At 48.3% G+C, this 21,461-nt stretch overlaps 1 non-coding gene across 1 annotated transcript; it reads left to right on the top strand.

Moving 5' to 3' along the window:
- Positions 1-4,378: 4,378 nt before the first annotated feature.
- Positions 4,379-4,460, top strand: TRNAS-GCU. Its single transcript has one exon. It is a non-coding gene; the product is annotated as a tRNA-Ser (tRNA).
- The last annotated feature ends 17,001 nt before the right edge of the window (positions 4,461-21,461 follow it).

Raw genomic sequence — 21,461 nt, 5'->3', positions numbered from 1 at the left:
TGTACAATATGGGGAGTGGGTTAACTTTCCATGTCCTTGCTTTCAAAGACTGTTAGTATGCAAATTTTAATAACCATTCTAAATTAAAAGATTTGGCCAATGAAGTTTCTTTCTCTTACTTAAGAAAATGTATTAGACTTTAATATATCACATTTTTCTGATATATCCAAACACTCTGTATTCTAAATTGAACAAAACAAGTATCTGCATTTCAATTTAACACTGCCACTTGATTTTAAATTAGACCATCCCATAAAAATATTAAACACAACAATTCTGGCCACTTGAGACAAACACCACAAGACAGAACATAGAACACAAAACATAATTGTTACTCTGTCAGTAAATGCATGATATGTTGAATGCTGTTCAGCTGGCATTAGTTTTCTTTGATTATCTGAAAGACAAAGCAAAAGTCTATCCCTTCTGGGCAGTCAATCATTACTTAAAATATACGAATACTCTTGTTAATTCAGGAGAATTACCCCATATTTTCTTTGCCTGAATTTATTTACAAACATTTCAAAGACACCAAAAACTTCTCTTTAGCATTTTTACAAAGTTCAACTGCTGTTCCCTCCAGCAACTAAAGAGTTAACTTTTCACTTTCCCTTAAATCACTTGCTTTTTCCTTCAGCAGCCACTTACCAATTCAAATCACCATTTCAAATATCCTCCTGAGTATTTGAAATTTTCATGCTTATACTCACTTACTCCTTCTTTCCACTACACCCTTAAAAGTTTCCAACCTGTTTTCCAATCTCTCTGTTGCCTGCCTGCCTGGGCCCGATCCTGCTTTTCTCGCTGAACTGTTCCTATCCTGGACACAAACTTATTCCACTACCAGTTTAGCTAGGAGGGTGGGCTTCACAACTACCCCCCACCCTTCTGGTCTTTTCCCTAAAACATTTTATTCCCAAAACTACTCAAGTCCTCCCTAGTAAGGCTTGCCACCTGGCAAAAATACACGGCCATTGGGTAAAGGCCATTTACTTAACACACAATCCAAACTCCTAAAGGGGGTCTACCCAGAGACCCACCCATTTGTCTGCTGACACTTAAACAGAAAAGAAAATTACACAGAGAGCAGAGAAAATTACAGTCTAAGCCAGATTTTTCCTACTTCTATTACATTGTCCGTCACGGGGGCGGGGCGGGACAGAATTATCTCAATGCAACCTCAGAGCTTCATCGCACACATGGCTTCCACCCTGAGGAATTACGAACGAGAAGTTCAGTTCTGCCCACACACCCAACGCCCAAATAAACAGAGCAGAAAAACCAACAGTAACCGGTTAAACAGAACAGAGCTAAAACTAGATAGTGCACCAAAACCAGATAGTGTTTCCTTATTCTATTAGGGCTCACCTTTAATCATACAATCCTTATCATATAATACCAACAATACCAAACAAAGCAAACATAAAATAACAAGGGTAAAACAGATAGATGGTGTAAATTCTGCAGGGCTCCCCCATTCTCTATTGCTCACCAAACTGTGACAAATTTCTGTTACCAATTATCCCTTGTGTCAGGTGATCAAACTGACATTGCAGGACGGGGGGGGGGGTGTAGAGAAATCACACCATATATCCAAATTTTAAAGCTTCATTAAAAATAATAAAACAACAATGGAGAGTATTGGGAACACTCCCACATCACTCAGGAAAAATATGAATGCCCCAAGCCTTAAGCTACTTTAATACTTACACATATCCAGACTGGCATGTCTGTGTATAATGTTCAGAGAAGGGAAATAGGTGGACGGGAGATTATCCTGTATACAGCTTGTCCAGAATTTCCAACATGCTTCCACTCTTGGGATGGCTGTTCTTTTACACCCTGGACTCTCCTGCGGCGTCTCTTTCAGAGATTCCAGTTCAGGTCAGCTGCCCTATGGCTTCGGGGTTGCAAAAACTGTTGGATCTCACTGAACCGTTAAGCTTTGCAAATGCAATCTCAGTTCTGTAACTTATACTGCTTTTTGGTTTGCCTTTGTCTCTGTTTTCCACAACCAGCTGGAGCTGAAAGTAGTTTTACTTAGCATAGTTTGTGCAGGCTCTTGACCTTGTACGCAGAGCAGCTCTCTCTTTATCTCTGGGGTTAGCCGAGTTTCAAATTAACCCGTTCCTAGACAAATTGCTCACACTGTGTCAGAGGCTTTTCTTTGTGATTAAAAGCTCCTCTGAGATATATGATCTTATCTAGATTGAATATACCTTCTAATGGGCACTGTTTAGATGGATTTTCACACATGTGAAGATTCCAATTCTCTAAATACCTGCAGGTTTTAGGACCATAATGTACGTACATGTACTATGCTGGGGTACCCTTAGGGGGTAAGGTAGAATTTTTAGACTGTCTCTTACCCATTTTCCACTTACACACACAGAGAGGGTACCCTGTCCGCGCTAGCGGCTCATAAACTAAGAATCTCTCCCTACAGAACATTCACACAGGGGAGACTAACGAGGATGACTGACTCTCCTACACCCCATTTCAGCAAAGAGCGTCGGCTAGTCTCTGGGAGACACAGCGCCGTATACTCTAATTGCATCCAATGAGATGATCAGACTGTCAGTAGCCCACACGGAAAGGAGGGGGTGGGGGGAAGATGGGTTCACACATTCCTAGACCCAGGCAGCTTCCTCGCCGGACGATGCCAGGCTGAGTCAGCCCACCGTGGGTCGGATCTCCTAAAGATCCACTAGTTACTGGGCTTGCGTTAGACTACTCCTGATCATTAGCAATCGCTTCACAGGGCAATCTGGGCGTCTTCCAGTAACGAACACTCACACAGGTATACACACACACACACACACCAAGGCCATTGTTTCCTATTGCCACGATGCATCTTATCTTGCTGCACAGTCAATAAATTCAAATGGCATGAGCCCAGCAGAGACAGACATTCCCACGGACAGTCCTCCTCCCAGTGCAGCTCTGGGGCATATGATGAGGGATTTTTTTTACAAGAGCTCTACATACAAACAGCTTCAGAAGCTACCCATTCGCTGACAAAACAGAAATAATTGAAGGATCATGTTGTAATTAAGTGATCCTTCTGGTGGCCACCTTTCCTGGCTCTCTAACTGATACTGAGGCCAGTCTACTGTACAAAATCTTTTCAGTGTACTCTTAGTCAATGGATCTGATTCAAACACTTTCCAATTCACAAGAATGCATTCTAAGGGTGTACACCATGCCCTGCCTGTACTCTGTCCCTGCCCCATACCACAGGCTTGCCCTTGACCCACTATAGAACGCTCTCTCGTCTAGTGGGAATTACAACGGCTGGGCGTCCCCAACCTCAGGCAAAAGTCCATACCACTGGACTGTTCCTACCTTATCCGCAGGACCGGTTCCCCACCGTCGCCCGCAGCTGCTTCTCCACTATCTGAGTGTGTTGCACCGTTGTGTCCTCCAAGGTCAGCCTGACGCGTCTCTGCCGAGGCCCCCGGTAAAGGCACCGGTGCGCGCTGGGCGTCGGCTGTGACCATCGTCCACTGGCCATTGGAGGAGTCCGGGCAAGGCACAATTTTGCCTCGAGCCCACCCAGGGACGCCAAAACTGTTGCCGGCTCAAAGAGCCCGAGGCGGAGCAGCAGCAGGGTTCGTTGCCCGGTGTGCGTCGCACTAATTATCACACCAGGGTGGAGAAGCAAAAACCAGGTTTATTTGAGCCCAAGTAAGGTGCCAGGGAGAAAAGCATTCTCAAATCCTGCACACCCGCGCGCAGGCGGGATCCCAGCATTTATACCCCCCTTGTTTGTGTAAGCCTTTTGTTCGGTTTGACCCCTCACCCCTCCCTTCCCAACAGCAGTTACTTAAAACATTACATTTCAGCGTGTTAGAAAAAGTTCTCATCCACAAGTTTATCTGTTGGCCTTCACAGAACAGCACAGACGCATGAAGCCTTCTCCCCCTCTTTCTCCCGCCTTCTCACTACTATTGCTAGTTTAAGCGGAACTGCAGCTGTCTGCTAAAAAGCTGACTCTCACAAATTCTGCTTCTAGGCTGTTAGCATGCAGACTGGTTAAAGTTCACAGCATGTAAGAACTTTGGTTCACTTCAGGCCCAAAGTCACAACTTTGGTTTACTCAGGCCTAGTGACACCAACAATTCTAAAGTGATTTGCAACCCACCACCATCCCAAACTGGTCATTTTGGGGAAGCGGCCCCCTCATGCTGCATAGCTAGGCAGAGTAGGGGTGTCTATGCAAACACGGCCTGTTCCTGAAGTCTTCCCCCAGCTCCTCACTAGATGTTGAGGGGGGAGCTCATTCAGTCCCTGCTTATGCTTAGTATTGGGAAACTCCTTAGTGACCCTATCTCTGCCAGCCTTAGATTTCTCCTCCTGTCTCTTTTTTTACAGCTCAGATGAGGTGGCTGAGTGGTTAAGGTGATGGACTGCTAATCTATTGTGCTCTGCACGCATGGGTTCAAATCCCATCCTCATGAGAGGCATTTAGTCTTCACCCTCCTTTATAGACAACCATCTCCCCCCTTGGTACAATAACAGACCCAACAATGTTCCCTTTTGCAAACAAAAACCTTCTCAGAAACTCTGACACCCCCCCTTGTTTTAAATAAAATGTCTAAATCCCAGATTTCTAAAAAATTTCTCTAGTTCTGTATTTCGTAGTTTTTATCTCAAAAGGTAATGTTACCTCAAGCTGAATAAGGCAGCGCTTCAAAAGGAAAACGTTAGCAATGGCAGGGGAGAAATAGGAAAGGAAAAAGCCCCTTTTCTCAGAAGATACAAACTCGACTCCCTCCTGTCTCTATCACCAGTGGATTTAGCCTCCCTCCTTGTGAGCTGGAAATACAATAAAGAGGAGACAAGGGGGTTTGGCACAAACAAAGGGAAGTGTAGTCAGGGTAAAGGTACAGAAACCTGGGGGAAGAGGGGAAAATGCAAACGTAATGAATACAATGAAACAGCGACTGGCTTTGGGAGCTTAACGCTCAGGCCCAGAAACCCTCCCTTGGAAACCGGAAAACACTAAACGATGTCCCAGCACAGAAACCTTTCCCCCCTGTGCAGGTGCAGCGGGTACCACGGGCCGGCGCGAGGCCCAGGACCTTCCACTCTCTGGCTGGTTTAGAGCCGTTGAGGAGGAGCACTGGGGAGTCCAGACGACGGGTGGGTTTCATCGCTGGCAGGGAGGCCCTGTGGGAGGCTGGACACCAGGGATGCAGGACGGCAGGAATGGGGGTGACAGGCCTCCTGTTCCTCAGTCTCACGGTGGGACCGAGGGGGTTCGTTACTCTCCGGCTCGGGAGCACTGGGAAGACCCGACCGTGGAGGGGCCGTCGCTGGGGGGGGGATGGCCCCGCGCAGGCGCTGAGCACGTCCTTATATCACTTCTGTGGCGGGAAAAGTGCTGAGGAGATGGAACGCTGAGGGCTGGTTTTGGCGGGAAAAACCGGTTTGGACTGGTTTGAGCCTGTGTCCTGATGGTAAACAAGTCCCCTCTCAGAGATGGAGTCCAGTGGTCAATAGTTCATATGCTCCAGATTGGATCTTATTTTAAAGCCGGTGATTTAACATAAGAACATAAGAAAGGCCGTACCGGGTCAGACCAAGGGTCCATCTAGCCCAGGATCTGTCTACCGACAGTGGCCAATGCCAGGTGCCCCAGAGGGAGTGAACCTAACAGGCAATGATCAAGTGATCTGTCTCCTGCCATCCATCTCCATCCTCTGACGAACAGACGCTAGGGACACCATTCTTACCCATCCTGGCTCATAGCCATTTATGGACTTAGCCACCATGAATTTATCCAGTCCCCTTTTAAACATTGTTATAGTCCTAGCCTTCACAACCTCCTCAGGTGAGGAGTTCCACAAGTTGACCGTGCGCTGCGTGAAGAAGAACTTCCTTTTATTTGTTTTAAACCTGCTGCCTATTAATTTCATTTGGTGACCCCTAGTTCTTGTATTATGGGAATAAGTAAATAACTTTTCCTTATCCACTTTCTCAACATCACTCATGGTTTTATATACCTCTATCATATCACCCCTTAGTCTTCTCTTTTCCAAGCTGAAGAGTCCTAGCCTCTTTAATCTTTCCTCATATGGGACCCTCTCTAAACCCCTAATCATTTTAGTTGCCCTTTTCTGAACATTTTCTAGTGCTAGAATATATTTTTGAGGTGAGGAGACCACATCTGTACACAGTATCCGAGATGTGGGCGTACCATGGATTTATATAAGGGCAATAATATATTCTCAGTCTTATTTGCTATCCCCTTTTTAATGATTCCTAACATCCTGTTTGCTTTTTTGACCGCCTCTGCACACTGCGTGGACATCTTCAGAGAACTATCCACGATGACTCCAAGATCTTTTTCCTGACTCGTTGTAGCTAAATTAGCCCCCATCATGTTGTATGTATAGTTGGGGTTATTTTTTCCAATATGCATTACTTTACATTTATTCACATTAAATTTCAATTTACTTCATAAACATCTTATTAACCAACTAACTGAACATATTGAACAGTTTATACTTCTCACACCTAACAGTGTTTGTTCTCCAGATGTGTTTACAGGTGTTGAGTTGTGGGGGAGAGAGGCCAATTCATGTCTCTACCCCCCCTTCCATAGTTTCTTCCAACTGGCTAGGAAGTACCTTTGCTAGGATGTGAGTCAAGCAGTGCCCATTGTCGCTGTGCTATCTTGGAGAAGTCTGCATTGTACACGGTTCCTGGGATAGTCCTTGGGAGTGTGGATCCCTTTAATGGGCCAGCAGCGAGTCTGGCTCCTCCGTTGTCACACCTGAAAGGCTGGTGGTGGGCATTTCCCAACCTCATCTCAGTCACACACACAGAGCAAAACTTCCCAGCCAATGCTACACACACAATCCAACACAATAGTAATGTTCAACAGACCAAGACTTTTGAAATGATACCTCACCAGGCAGACTTTGTACAAACCGTATCATCATTATAGGAGAGTGGTGAATATGGGGCTTCCAGGGTGCTGCTTTGAGCACAGCGAGCCACCCCTGGGCTTACATTGCAATGGAGACTTACCCTTAGAGTCCATCTCTCCTGGGATAAAGATGGCAGCATGGCTGGCCTGGACCATCTGACGTGGGCTCATGGAGCTAAAGCTGAGAGGCTAAAAACTGTAGTGCAGATATTTGTGTTCACACTGAAGCCTGGATTCAGAAACCTTCACCCCTCATGGGGTCTCAGAGGTTGGGCTCAAGCCCATCTGTCTGCCCTGTAATTTTATAGTTTTGCAACCCAAGCCCCATAACCCTGAGTCAGCTGACCCGGGCTTTGCGACAGGTGCCCTGGGTGTGTTAATCACAGTGCAGACATAACGTTAGGCTACGTCTCCAGTGCAATGAAACACCCACGACTGGCCAGTGTCACATTAATCAGGGTCATGCGGCTTGGGCTGTAAAGTTGCAGTGTCCTTGTCTCGGCTCAGGCTCAGTCCCCTGCTCCAGGAGCCCAGAAGGTTGGGAGGGAGTTTAGCAAGTGGAAATGGTAAAACCGCAGTGGAGTATTACCCTGGACTCATAGCATTTCTCCATTGGTCTGTCTGCTTTCGGGGAGGGACAGAAACACTTCCTGCTGCTTTTGTTATTTCAAAGGGTGGCTTAGGATTTTCATTCTCTCAGACAGTGCACAAAACAGGACTCAACTCTCGGCATAAACTAAACGAGCTGCCCACAGATTCTGGCAGCCACAATGAGCATCTGGTGTGAGAGCTCAGACCTGCCCCTGTCCCAGAGGGACGGGGTCATCTGAGAGGGGACTGGACCACTGACCTATCAGCTCCTAACTCCCAAACTTTCAGTAACTCTATCATCAGTGCCTGTGAGTGTAATTTAAACCATAAGAAAAACCACACTAGGCTAGACCGAAGGTCCATCTAGCTCTGAATCTTGTCTTCTGACAGCAGCCAATACCAGGTGCCCCAAAAGCAACTCAGTAAGGTACCACTGGAACTTAAACCCAGGATCTCCTGTATACACAACAGGGGTATTAGCCAGCTAAGACATGGTGCCTGCAGTTGCTGAAGGGATCATGTCTGCACATACCTGACTCTCTGCCAACCTCCATCTGGGCCTGACAAGCTTTGCTGGTGTTTGGATTCAGTAAAGCAGAGGAGCAGGTGAAGTTTTACTCCCAAGGTTCTTTGGGCAGATCTACACTACAAAATTAGATCGGTGTAACTACATTACTCAGGGGTGTAAAAAATTTACCTCCCTAAGCAATGCAGTTATATCAACCTAACCCCGGTGCAGATAGCACTGTGCCAACAGGAGGGCTTCTCCCATCAACATAGCTTGGGGCGGGGCTTGGTTAGAGAAGATGAAGAGAATAGGTGGTCCATGGTTCTTGCATTTGGGGAGGCTGGGTGTGAGCGCTGGAAGCTCCCTGGAAGTGGGGGCCCATTGATGCCCAGACCATGGCACTGCCCCCCCTTCTCCTCTCTCTAAGGCCCCACCTGTGCTCCCCCCTTGCTCCTGTTTGGCCACTTCCCACCCCCGCTCTTCCTCTTTGGCTGAGGACTGCTGAGCCACCTTTCGCTCGCTCCTATCCTCCCCCAAGGCCTTCCTGCCTGCTGCTCGTGCCTCTCCACTCCCTACCACAAGGTCTGCCCACCAGCTGCCACCTCTCTGACCCGTCCCTGCAACCCACCCTGCCCACCACCCACACCTCTCTGCCTCTCCCTTTAGACCTGCCCTGTCCACGTCTTTCTTCGGTCGTCTGTTGTTATTCCATGAAACATCAAGAATGGAATAAAAAGCTGAGTTTACTCCAGGGTGAGGAAAGAAAGGAGCCACCAACCCCCTGGCATTGCTGCTTTAGTTAAAGTGTTTTAACTAAACAGCTATTGAATGTCCTCCCTATGCCCCTTGTGTCCCCAGAGCACATCCATGCTAGCAGATCTTGGATGGCAACAGAGAGCAGTGCACTGTGGGTAACTATCCCACTGTGCAACTGGCTGCAGGGTGTTTTGGGAAGGGTTTGCAATGCCTCCCGGGCTGGTACAGCATCACATGATGCAGGTTTCTCTATCCCACCGTTCCATGGGCCTCTTACTAGATTACCAGCTGCTTTTCAACTGTGGTGTGGAGACAGTGTGTGTGTTGGGGAAGAGTGAGTGTGTTGAGCTAGGTAGGAGCGGATCATTATTATCCCTACTTGAAAGAGGGAGAAGCTAAGGCTGAGAAAGGAGAATTGACTTGTCTTAGGTCACACGGCCAGGCAGGGGCAGAGTTGGGAATAGGACCCAAGAGCCCTGATTTTCAAACTAACCATCGGATCTTGAATTTCAGACACTGAATGACCTGAATAAAGTGCTCTCACATGAGCTCCAGACCAACAACAGTGCACAGGAATTATTCAGCAAGTATTTGAGGAGAACTGCAATGTCAGAGAGAATCATGAACTGCTCAGAGACCATTAATGTAGAGAAGCAGCAAAATTCATCAAACACAGAACTGGTTCTGATTTATTTCCTTGGTCTTAAAAGAGACCAACAAGGACCTGAGTCTCCTCCCTGTCAATAACCCTCTGCTCAGCCAATCAGGGTAGAGACTGAGGCTGAAGGTTCTCACCAGAGAGGCCAAAGGATGGCCCAGGTCACTGGTGGGGATCACTGCCCGAGGATTATTTCAGCCCCACATTTTTGGGTGGCTCTCCCACAGTGGGAGCTGCAGAGCACTCCCCCGCAACACCCCCCGCCCCCTCCTGGTATTGGGAGGGGAACAGGAGAAAGGACAAAAGAAGGAAGAGACGAAGAGAAAGGAGGGAGAGATGGATGGAGGAAAAGGTGAAACAAAAAGGACAATCCCTAATGTCCCTAGTGATTCTAAGGGACAAAATCCCAGGTGTGCAATAAAATTCTGCCTCCTTAAGCTCGTGTTTTCCATGCCCAGAATTCAACTCTCACCAGATGGATCAGACTGAACAGGTTTCAAACCTCCAGGAGGCTCTTACCTTCTAAACAGGGACGGCTGTTTTCTACTAAAATCACTACAAGGGAAGGAGAAAACTCGAAAGAGGTTCCTCCTGGCGCTCACGTCCGTGAACCCGAATACTCTCTCAGTCCTCAAAGAGAGACCTGGAGAAGGAGACTTGCTGAAGCAAAGCCACAGGGGTCTCTGAGGTTTCCCTGGCCCCTCGCCCCTGTCCTGCCTGGCTGATGTCAGCATCTCTCTGTGAGGTCACCACCTCCCCACCACCTTGGACCAATAGTCTTCCTGCAAAAGGCCTTTGTGATGTCACTGCCACACCCCTCCCTTGCTGGGCCAATGTCCTGCCCCTGGCCAGGCACTTTGGAGGTTTGAGCTACTCCCTGGGGATCACCCCACTCAAGGAGCGTTCGTTCTAGGCAGCAAGCCGGCTAGACAGGGAAACATCAGACGCTGCTCCCAATGCTACACTCGGTTTTTCAGAAATGAGTCGACTTTATGGCCGGAAGAGACCATTAGAGCATCTAATCTGACCCCCTGCATATCACAGGCCTCCTGTATGGCACAATAGAAGGTCAGGGTAGGGGGGCTGAGGAAGTGAGGGGGCAGGCAGTGGCGAGAGGGCAGGTGAGCCGGTGGCTGGCCCCAGCTCACCTCCACTCCGCCTCCTCCCCTGAATGCCCCGCCTCGCTTTCCCCCCTCCCCCTGCTAATCAGCTGTGCGCGCAGGAAGCCGTGGAGGGAAGAGAAGCCATGTGGCGTCTTTGCGCTCAGGCCCAGCAAGGTGGAGACGGAGACGAGGTGAGCTGGGGCAGGGGGGCTGCCCGCACTGCAGCAGGTAACCCGGGGGGGGTCAGGTGAGCTGGCAGTGGAGGAAGAGAGCTGAGGCGGCGAGCGGGAGGGCAGTGGTGGGAGATCAGTATGCGAGCAGGGGAGGGGGGAACGGGGGTGAGCGGGGGGGCAGGTGAGCCAAGGGGAGTGGGGATCTGAGGTCGCAAGCGGGTGGGCATTGGCGGGGGGTCAGGTGAGCTGGCGGTGGGGGAGGAGAGGTGAGGAGGCGAGTGGGCGGGCAGGCAGGTGAGCCGTGGAGGGTGGGGGACTGTGGGGAGTGGGCGGGTGAGCCGGCGGCACGGAAGGGGGGGGCTGAGGAGGTGAGTGGGAGGGGCTGGTGAGCAGGCAGCGGGGGACTGAGGAGGCGAGCGAGGAGTCGCTGGCTGACCTGTTCTGCTGATCTGGTCTGGCTCCCAGCCCCTCTCCAAGGGTTGCAGCCGTCTGGAGGTGCTGCCTTCCACGCCTTCCTCAGTCCCACCTCATTCACTCAACAGGGCGACTGATTACCAAGTGGGGGGAAGATCTTATTCTATTTCTAGCAAAAAAACATTTTTCTTTTACCTTAACTAGGGGCCCCCTATAACATATTAGCAAGGTTCATTACCGCTGTTTTGGCGGGACAGTGCTGGGGAAGGAGGGTTTGTTTCCACGGGGTGGGCGGCACTTGTGGGGGGATTGTTTCAGGGGGTGTAGGAGGATAGGGAACCACGGAAGATTTTGTTACGGCCTAGCTTAGGCAGTTTCGCTTTCTCAGCACCTGGTCATTGTAGGACACGGCATGCCAGTTCCAGCCTGCCATAACCGGCTGGAACCGCTGCGTGGAAAGCCCCTAAGCTGTTGGCCAAGGGGACGGCCCCAGAGGGTGGAAAGTCCTTATTGCATTATGTATGAGCTGGCTTGCTGCTGTTTATATAAATATGAGCATGCTTTGTGTTTGCTTTTTGACTCCGTACCAGGCCGAGCTCCAGGGCGCTGGGTTCCCCGCCTCCGTGACAGCAATGCTTGGAGTCTCCATTGCAGGTGTGTCACTTTACCTTCATTAAAGCCAATAACTCACAGTATGTAACCCACACACCTCCAGGCTGTGGTGGTGTGTCCCAGCTAGTGGCACCAAGATCACTTAGAGGGAGAGATAAAACAAGTCTTCTCTACAGTCTTAGCTAGCAGCCAGGTGGCTTTTAGTTCATGTTGTGGAGGCCCATGCACTAAGCTCCTGAGTTCCCAGTTCGATCCCACCCACAGACAAGTCACTGTCCCGGATCTGTCAGCGTAACAGACACAGCTGCCACCCCAAGAAGGAGAGAGCTGCCATGCCATACCCAGCCACAAAGAGGTGCCAAGCAGTGAGCTGACACCGTTCAGAGCTTCCTGTGACAAACTGCAAACTTTGGACAATAGCAGGGTGGTAGGAAGTGTTGCCCTCAAAGTGGCCTGGGCCAGAGCCCATGGGGAGCCCTGGGCTCCCCTGCCATCTGCTGCGTCCTTCCACCCCGAAGGACTGAAACCCTGACCATTAGGCAACATCCCCATGAGCAAAGGCCATCACAAGACATCTGTCTTCGAAAGTTTGCAGAGGATGCGGGAGCAGAAAGGGGAGAGAGGATAAGGGTGGCTCTTGGGAAGACGGAGGGAGGGAACCTTATGGGAATCTCTTGTTTACCTCCATCAACCCAATGATCAGATCACTGATGCCTAGAATCTTCCCTGACGTGTTGTAATTGATTGGATCTAGGTTTTAAAACAGTTACCACATTTGCAGACGGAGAAATGTCAGGGAGTTGAGTGGAAGGCCATTGCAAGCTCAGCTAATTAGGCAATGGGGCTTATGCCCCATCTAACAAGCTCCTTAAACAATAGCTCCCAGTTTTCATTCGCATTGTTCTGTTTAGTGTTTTTCTCCAAAACACTTTTACTAAACCTTTGGGTCAGCTTTGGAAAGTTGGCCCTTTCAGTGCACCAAATATACATATTGCTGGTGGGGACTGCCCTCTATTGGTCATCAGAACGGCCATACTGGATCAGACCAATGGTCTGGCCATACTGGATCAGACCAATTGTCTAGCCAGCCCAGAATCCTGTCCTCCCTCAGTGGTCAATGCCAGGTGCCCGCGAGAGAATCAACAGAACAGGGAATCATCAAGCGATCCATCCCCTGTTGCTCATTCCCAGCTTCTGGCAAACAGAGGCTGGGGACACTTCAAGAGCATGGTTTTGTATCCCTGCCCATCCTGGCTAATAGCCAAGGATGGACCCATCCTCCATCAACTTATCTAGTTCTTTGGTGGACACTGTTATAGTCTTGGCCCTCACAGCATCCTCTGGCAAAGTTTCCCCAGGTTGACTGTGTGTTGGGTGAAGAAATACTTCCTTTGGTTTGTTTTAAACCTGCTGCCTATTCATTTCACTGGATGACCCCTAGTTCTTGTGTTATGAGGAGTAAATAGCACTTCCTTACAGATCCAGACTAACACGGCTACCCCTCTGATACTTCCTTATTTACTTTCTCCAAACCTGTCATTTTATAGACCTCTATCCTAGCCCCCCCTTAGTCATCTCTTTTCCAAGCCGAAAACTCCTCTGTCTTATTAATCTCACCTCACATGGAAGCTGTTCAAGACCCCTAATCATTTTGGTTGCCCTTTTCTGTACCTTTCCCAATTCCGATATATCTTTTTGAGATAGGGGACCAGCTCCAGTATTCAAGATGTAGGCATACCAGAGATTTATGCACAGGCAATATATTTCTGTCTTGCTAGCCATCCCTTTCCTAATGACTTCCCGACATTTTGTTGGCTTTTTTGACTGCCGATGCACATTGAGTAGATGTTTTCAGAGAAGTATCCACAGTGACTCCAAGATCTCTTTCTTAAGTTGTAAGAGCTAATTTAGACCCCATCAGTTTAGATGTAGAATTGGGATCATGTTTTCCCATGTGCATTACTTTGCATTGATCCACATTGAATTTCATCTGCCTTTTTGCTGCCCAGTCACTCAGTTTGGTGAGATCCCTTTGTCACACTTTGCACTCTCTTTTGGACGTAACTAATTTGAGTTGGTTTGTATCATCTGCAAATGTTTCCACCTCATTGTTTACCCCTTTTTCCAGATCACTTAGGAGTATGTTGAACAGTGCTGGTCCCAGTACAGACCCCAGGGGGACACCACTATTTACCTCTCTCCATTCTGAAAATCCGTCCCTTTCTTTCTTGCCTTTGAACCAGTTACCTATCCCAGAGAGGACCTTTCATCTTATCCCATTTTGCTTCTGAGCCTTTGGGGAGAGACCTTCTCAAAGGTTTTCTGAAAATCTAAGTATACTATATCCACGGGATCACCTTTAGCCACATGCTTGTTGACTTCCTCAAAGAATTATAGTAGATTCGTGAGGCATGATTTTCCTTTACAAAAACCATGTTCATTCTTCCCCAATGAAAGCGGGGGCAGACTCACCCGGCGGCACCTCCTGCTGGTCGTCTTGGGAATTAGCTCTCCAGCCCTCAGAGCACCCTCTGCAGGCCAGTGATCCGCCTTACCGCAGCTGGCCCCCTGACCCCAGTGCCCCTTTTACCCTGGCAGTACCCCCTGGCAGTACCCCCCCAGTTCTGGGTCTCCCCCTCCCAGGGGAACCCCCACCCACTATCCCCATGTCACCTCAGTCCTGGCTACTGCCCAGTCTCCATCCAGCCCCCGTTCACTGGGGCAGACTGCAGTATGAGCCACTCATCACAGGCAAAGGGGTTTGGACCTGCCGCCTCTGCTTCCCCCTGGGCTGCCCCCTTGCAGCCCTGCACCTATTCAGCCTATAGTCAGGCCTGCAGCCTGGGGCTTTCCAGGCCAGAGCTCCCAGCTCCTCTGGCCCTTCCCCAGCCCTGCTCCCACTCTAGGTGTCTTGCTTGGGTCCCTGCAGCCAGGCCCTTCTCTCACTACAAGCAGAGGGAGACTGACTGGGCTCCTGGCTCACAACCTCTTCTAGGGGCCAGCTGGGCCTGACTGGGGCATGGCCACAGCTGAGCCTGCTTCCCCCAATCAGCCCAGGCTCCTTGCCCCAGCCCCAGCCCTCTCCTGGGTTGCTTCAAGCCCCGCAGGGCAGGAGCAGGTAACCACCCCCTACACCCAGCAAATTCCGTTCACCGATGTGTCTAATCATTGGGCTCTACAATTCCACCCAATGTGCCTGGTACTGACGTTAGGCTCAGTGGCCTGTAATTGCCAACTGCGTCTCTGGAGCCTTTTTCATACACTGCTCCAGCCAGGGACTAAAGGCCGCCCCAGACTTTCCCTTTCTCCCTTCTGGGAAATCAAGTTCAAGTTCTACAAGCAGCTAAAGAAGCTTCAACCCTGCATCTGAATTAATGTCACATTTCTCACTGCCGGACGCAAACAAATGTCATTTCAATCCCAGGTGAATCCACTTCAGTCATTCCTCAGCCCCATTCCTTCACCCTCCTGCCTTAGCTTAGGGCATTGCGCCACGCTGTGGGCGTTTCATGTCCCTCCTCAGTTTCACACACAGACACAATTTCCTTTGCCATTCAACGAACAGCAAAACCTTTCTGTGTCTCTAGGCTGAGTCAGGGCATTCAACTCCATTGAAACCTTCTCTCCTGCAATGGCAACGGTCAGACAGAGGGGACGTGGCCACCGTCAGCCCTGAGAGTGAGATATTCACTCTCCTCTTTCTTCAAGCTGCTGTTGTTAGTCCATAAAACATGTACCATGGAATAAAAAGCTGCATTTACTCCAGGGTGAGGAAAGAAAGGAGCCAACTCTCCCCAAAATTTCTGTGCCCAGAGAGAACCTGCCCCTGCTATTAGAATCACTGATGTGCTTCAGCTACAATGGGGAAAGCATCTGCTCTCAGGGGGGTATAGCTCAGTGGTAGAGTGTTTGACGGCAGATAAAGTGGTCCCTGCTTCAAATCCAAGTCCCCTCTAATAAGCCTCTTATTTTTTTATTTTTATTTTTGAAAAAAGGGAAAACATTTTCATTTCCATTCTCCATTATGTTCAGAAGCTCCACTATACGGGGATGCTTGAAATGAATGTGAACACTCAACATTTCACTGTCCAAATGCATAAAAACCTAGCAAACCTGTCCATCAGCTGAAATCAGTTCCAAGCCTCTAAGTGTCTAGTTTATGTTTTCATCAATGAAACAAAGGGATCATATGAATGTACATTTGCAGATCCCTCCTCTCCAGGGCTGTGCTGTGCAGAAGAACAAGAATCACATCCAGTTGGGGTTCAGGAGTCTGATGAGCAAAGGCCACTTGGTGCGAGCTAAAGTCACCAGCACCTTGGCTCCTTCCTATTCAACCAGCAGCTGGGCCCCCAGGACAAGGCATGAGAAGACAGTGGCTGTGAGCAGGAAAATAGCCACCAAGAAGCTGGTTAAAGCTGTCAAGGTCCCCAGGGGGGGTCACCATGCCCATGTCTAGAATGTACTGTCTGCAGCAGGGACCAAAAAGGCAGAGAAAAGCCCTCAAAAGTTCTAAGCTGCCAAGCCCCAGAAGGTGATCAATATCCTACCTAAAATCAAGACAGGATAAGGCTAATGTCACCTCCAAAGCCAGGGCTAAGAAGGTAACACTGAGAAAGAAGTGGAGAGATTTCCATTGGGATGACTCCTGCTCCCCTAATGGCTGTTATGAATCACCATGGACCACCCGGAGAGATCAAAGTCCCGCAGGACAAACAGCCCCATGGACAGTATAATGCAGTGGTGGCGGGTGGGGGAAGTGCTGTGTTTTGTGTAACACCTGCCAGGTGAGTGATGCACTGACAGGGCAGCTGCCCATGAGTTCATTCTCTTCGATCTGCTTCTGCTGTTATTTCAGAGCTGGCACTAGCGGGAGCGTGTCCCTGTCACTTCACCAGCTCTAGAACAGGCTCTGTCTGCAACCCAGCTCTGATTAATCCCACTTGTTAATGTATTCCTACTGCGATACTTTCCCAGTTCTCTGCCTCATTCGAACATTCCGGTCAGAGACTGAATATGGGGAGGGATGGACTAATGTGTGTGACATTCGGTAAGTTGCCATCGTATGTGACTGAAACCTCTGCTGGAGGTGGGCAGGAGCCTGTTACACACATAAAATAGTTAAGTTTTACTAAACTACCTGCTACACATTCAAACCTTCCTGTACACACACAACAGAAATTGGGGCTCTGAGAAATGGCAACTTTCCTTTAACACAGATCTTTGTTTTCTGTACTTCCAGAGGCATTGAAATAGCAGCTGTTTAAAGGTAATGTGCTTCTATTTCATGATCAGCAGCAGAGCCTCTGTCAATTTACCACCCATAGAGCTGATTGTTTCTAACGGCAGGGTTAGCCAGACCATTCAGTAACATTATCGCTCTGTTCACAAAGCCTTTGGTTAGTGACGAATCATGAGACTTATCCCTTCCTGCTGTAATTCCAATGACTCCAGTGTTCTCTTTCCCCATTTCTGGTTCCAACAAAATAAACAAATTAAAACAACCTTCAGAACTAACATGCTGTGGGAAAGTGGAAATGTTGATAGCTCAAATAATTCAGTTTTTTCTGTATCTTGTGTGTGTGTCTATCTGCTTTGTGTGTGGGACCGGTGGGCCTTTTTGTTTGCTCCTGGCAGGTGCAACCCTGTCAGATTTGTCTGTGGGGAGGGGCCAGAGAAAACAGACACCCTGGCCTTCCAGGTTGGGGTTAGGCAAAGGAATAACAACCCTGTCCCATAAAAACAAAAAATGTTACAGAAACAGTGGTAGAAACAGTGATAAAGAAACTGGTAAATAATCACAGTGCCCAGGCTTGAAGTAATTGGAAATACAGAATTCAAAAAGCAAAGCTCAGGGGCTATTGGGGATTTATTCTCTGAGCTTAGCCATGTGCTATAGCACAGGGAGCACTTTTGGAAGTCTCCCATCCCACAACGGGGGAAAGGAAAAGGATTCTTAGGTTCTAGCATGGATTGAAGGAGGATGGTGACGGGGAATAAGGGAATCCCTCTGACTTACCCTAGCTACGTCTGTTGTTGCAACGGGTGAAATGACATTTCTCCCTATCCCTGCCCTGTTCCTGCTCTTTGTTATAGTTCAATATAGTTTAAGTGTGGAAAATGATCATAAAAATATCTGCTCCCCAGCACAACCTGCAGCAACATCAGAGCAACTGGGAATGAAACAATTGGTTCCCCAAGGGAGAACTCGATGACTAACAATTGCTTTGAAATGGGGGGGGAACAGTATAACCGTGATGCTCAGGGTTTGTTTAGACTAGGAAAAGTGATGGAGTTTAGGTCAGGTCAAGGGGAAAGCTAATGCCAACCACTGCACCTGGGCGGCATCTGCACTACAATTTTTCACATTAAGATCACTAACTTGAGCAGCCAACGCCATGTACAGCCCTAGTGGATGTCAGGCACAGGTAGTTTTTGCCTCAGTGTAGCTTGTTGGGATCAAACCGCTCTCCCGCCACCTGGAGCTGATGAACATTCCTGGCTGGAGGGACACACACTCCTGTGACTCAAAAGGAAAGGAGTTGATAGAAAAGATCACAGGACTGACCCCAAAGAAGGGTGAGCTGCAAAAGGCAGAAACAGGCAACTCATTTGGTGGAGCTGAGAGACCTCGGTGAAGATGGTGCAAAAATCACTATGTGGGAATTTGCAAATGTGATTAAAAAAAATATCTTTGGCCAGCCCTAGTCAAGGGATTTATAATAGTTCTCTCTCATGTGGATTTTGTGATGTCTAATAAGGCTTGTGCGCCGATTGAAGCTTTTCCCGCACTCAGAGCACGTGTAGGGCATCTCCCCTGTGTGGATTCTCTCATGTCTGATAAGGTGAGAGCTCCGCCCGAAGCTTTTCCCGCACTCAGAGCACGTGTAGGGCATCTCCCCTGTGTGGATTCTCTCATGTCTAATAAGGTCAGAGCCCCAATTGAAGCTTTTTCCGCACTCAGAGCACATGTAGTGCGTCTCCCCAGTGTGGATTCTCTCATGTCTGATAAGGTCAGAGTCCCGATTAAAGCTTTTCCCGCACTCAGAGCATGTGTAGGACATCTCCCCTGTGTGGATTCTCTCATGTCTGATAAGGTGAGAGCTCTGCCCAAAGCTTTTCCCGCACTCAGAGCACATGTAGGGCATCTCCCCTGTGTGGATTCTCTCATGTCTAATAAGGTTTGTGCGCTGATTGAAGCTTTTCCCACACTCAGAGCACATGTAGGGCGTCTCCCCTGTGTGGATTCTCTGATGTGCGATAAGCTCAGAGCGCCGCCTGAAGCTTTTCCTGCACTCAGAGCACGTGTAGGGCGTCTCCCCTGTGTGGATTCTCTGATGTGTGAAAAGGGTAGAGCTCCGCCTGAAGCTTTTCCCGCACTCAGAGCACGTATAGGGTGTCTCGCCAGTGTGGATTCTCTGATGCGTGATAAGGTTTGAGCGCCGATTGAAGCTTTTCCCGCACTCATGGCACATGTAGCGTGTCTCTTCCAAGTTGATTCTGTTGCCTGGAATAAGGTCTGAGTGGCGACTGTAGTTTTCCTCTGGCCTCTGCTGAGTCTCACAGGCTTTTGTGTTTTCTGGGAGTGCACAACTCCTGGAAACATTCCCTTTGGATCTTCCTGATAACATCCAATGTGGATCTACTTGCACAGTGTCTTCCTGCTGGAGTTTCTCCTCCTCATTCTCACTCACCAGCCCATCGCCGGATGGGAGACAGAGAGAATCCAGACATAGGTCACTCCCTGTGCCTGAGAAAAAGGAAATGTCAGAGAGAGGAATGGAAAAAGGGATGATCAAACCAAAATATATGTGGGAGAGATCAAACCTATCAGGAGCTGATTTTCCCCAAACCCTTCCACAGAGAAGAGAGGAAGGGATCAGTTCTGGGTCCTCATTGCACCATAACTCTCAGGGGAAAGTGAGATCGGGGAGGGACCTGCTGCCAGTTGTCAGTCAGAATAGGACGGAAGCCATGAGTGACATCTGCCATAATGATTCCACATCTGCAGGGGACAATCCTGAACTTGAAGAGCTCACAGGGTCTTTGTAGGGCATCCCAAATGTTTCCTGCATTCCTAAGCAGTTGTTGAGTTGTTTAACCAAGTCCTCACCTGCGAAGGCAGCTCTCAGGAGCACTTCTTTCTCAGAGCCCTGGAGGTCCGGGACCCATGGCTCTTCCCCTCATTCCAGCTGCGAGATCACATCAGGTTTGGAAACTGGAAACCCTACTGCAGGCAAAGAAAACAAGGGAGGTCAGTGGAATTTGTGGGATACATGTCACAAAGAATATTCCATGGTTTAACCCCACCCCATTTTTAGGCAGTAACATCTGTAGCCCTCAGGATTCATCTGCTTGCCTGAATCAATATCTCTTTTCTTATAAGTACTGTATTGTGATAGGAATTAATAAACCTATTAAATATAAGTTTGGCTGTAATGCAAGAAACCTACAGGCCAAAAACCTGCATTTTAAGATAAAGCAAAGTTAACATAGCTACATCCTGTGCCCTTTTACCCAAAAAAGAAACTGTTTTTCCTATACCCAAATAAAGTGCCTACGCTTAGGTCTAAGACCCTTTACCTAGACCAACAGACAATGAAGAATAGCAAAGGGGATTTTTCAAAGTTGCACTCACAGACTTAACAAGTACCCCACAAGTGCGCAGATACCTGTCATCCATACGCACATACATACTAGCCTATGGAGTAAGCGTACCCTAACATTTCTATGGGGGAAGACTGAAATTTGTGAATAAGAGGAAGAATTTCTGCCATTTATTTCTATAAAAAGAGGTAACCTACCTCACTATGGTACCCCCAGCCCACCTCAACCTCCTCCTTCTTCACTACACTTCACCATCTTCAACTACGTATTCATGCTATCCATCTACGACAGCTATTAACCAGTAATAGGCTGCACTTATTTTCTTTTCAAACTTTAAGTTCAAAAGGGACTCGGCTAAGCTTGGTCTCTCTAAATGTTATTTTAGTTTGTGTATCAGATTATTTAGTTGAGCTAAAAAATAAATTCTAAAGTAGCTTTGACAGCTCTTTGCATTAGTTTCCTCTGCAAGAGCTGTGAAACCAGAACCGCCAGAGGCGAGGCCAACACCAGTTTATTAAAACAGGGTGTGAATATTAACCAAAAAGTTTGCAGCACATAATATTGTATCATCATATGTATCTCTTGAATAACAGTAATACAATTGTAACTCTGTAATTCTACCTGTTTTACAATTTACTTACTATTTTATTGAGTTTAATAAAAAGTCGTTATGACTATATCTGTCTCCGTGTGAGCTTCCTGTCATACCCCCGAAGGTCCCTTTATCAAGGTTTATCTGTGGAACCTGATTCGAAATACGAACTTTTATCTTCTGATCAAACAAATTGGCGAGCCTAAACCCATATTAATTAATATAAATGATTAAGTATTATTATTAATTAAAATAATTACAATACAAATTAAATTAAGTTGATAAATCAAATCAATATTACTGAGGCTGTGGCTACACTTAGCACTTCAAAGCGCTGCCGCGGTAGCGCTGCTGCGGCAGCGCTTTGAAGCGCTAAGTGTAGTCAAAGCACCAGCGCTGGGAGAAAGCTCTCCCAGCGCTGTCCGTACTCCACCTCCCTGTGGGGAATAACGGACAGCGCTGGGAGCCGCGCTCCCAGCGCTGGGGCTTTGACCACACTGGCGCTTTGCA

This window comes from Mauremys mutica, unplaced genomic scaffold, assembly GCF_020497125.1.
Source record: "Mauremys mutica isolate MM-2020 ecotype Southern unplaced genomic scaffold, ASM2049712v1 Super-Scaffold_100324, whole genome shotgun sequence".
Taxonomy (NCBI): domain Eukaryota; kingdom Metazoa; phylum Chordata; order Testudines; family Geoemydidae; genus Mauremys; species Mauremys mutica.
Note: the sequence above shows the minus strand (reverse complement) of the source record. Positions and strands in the feature narration are given on the sequence as shown.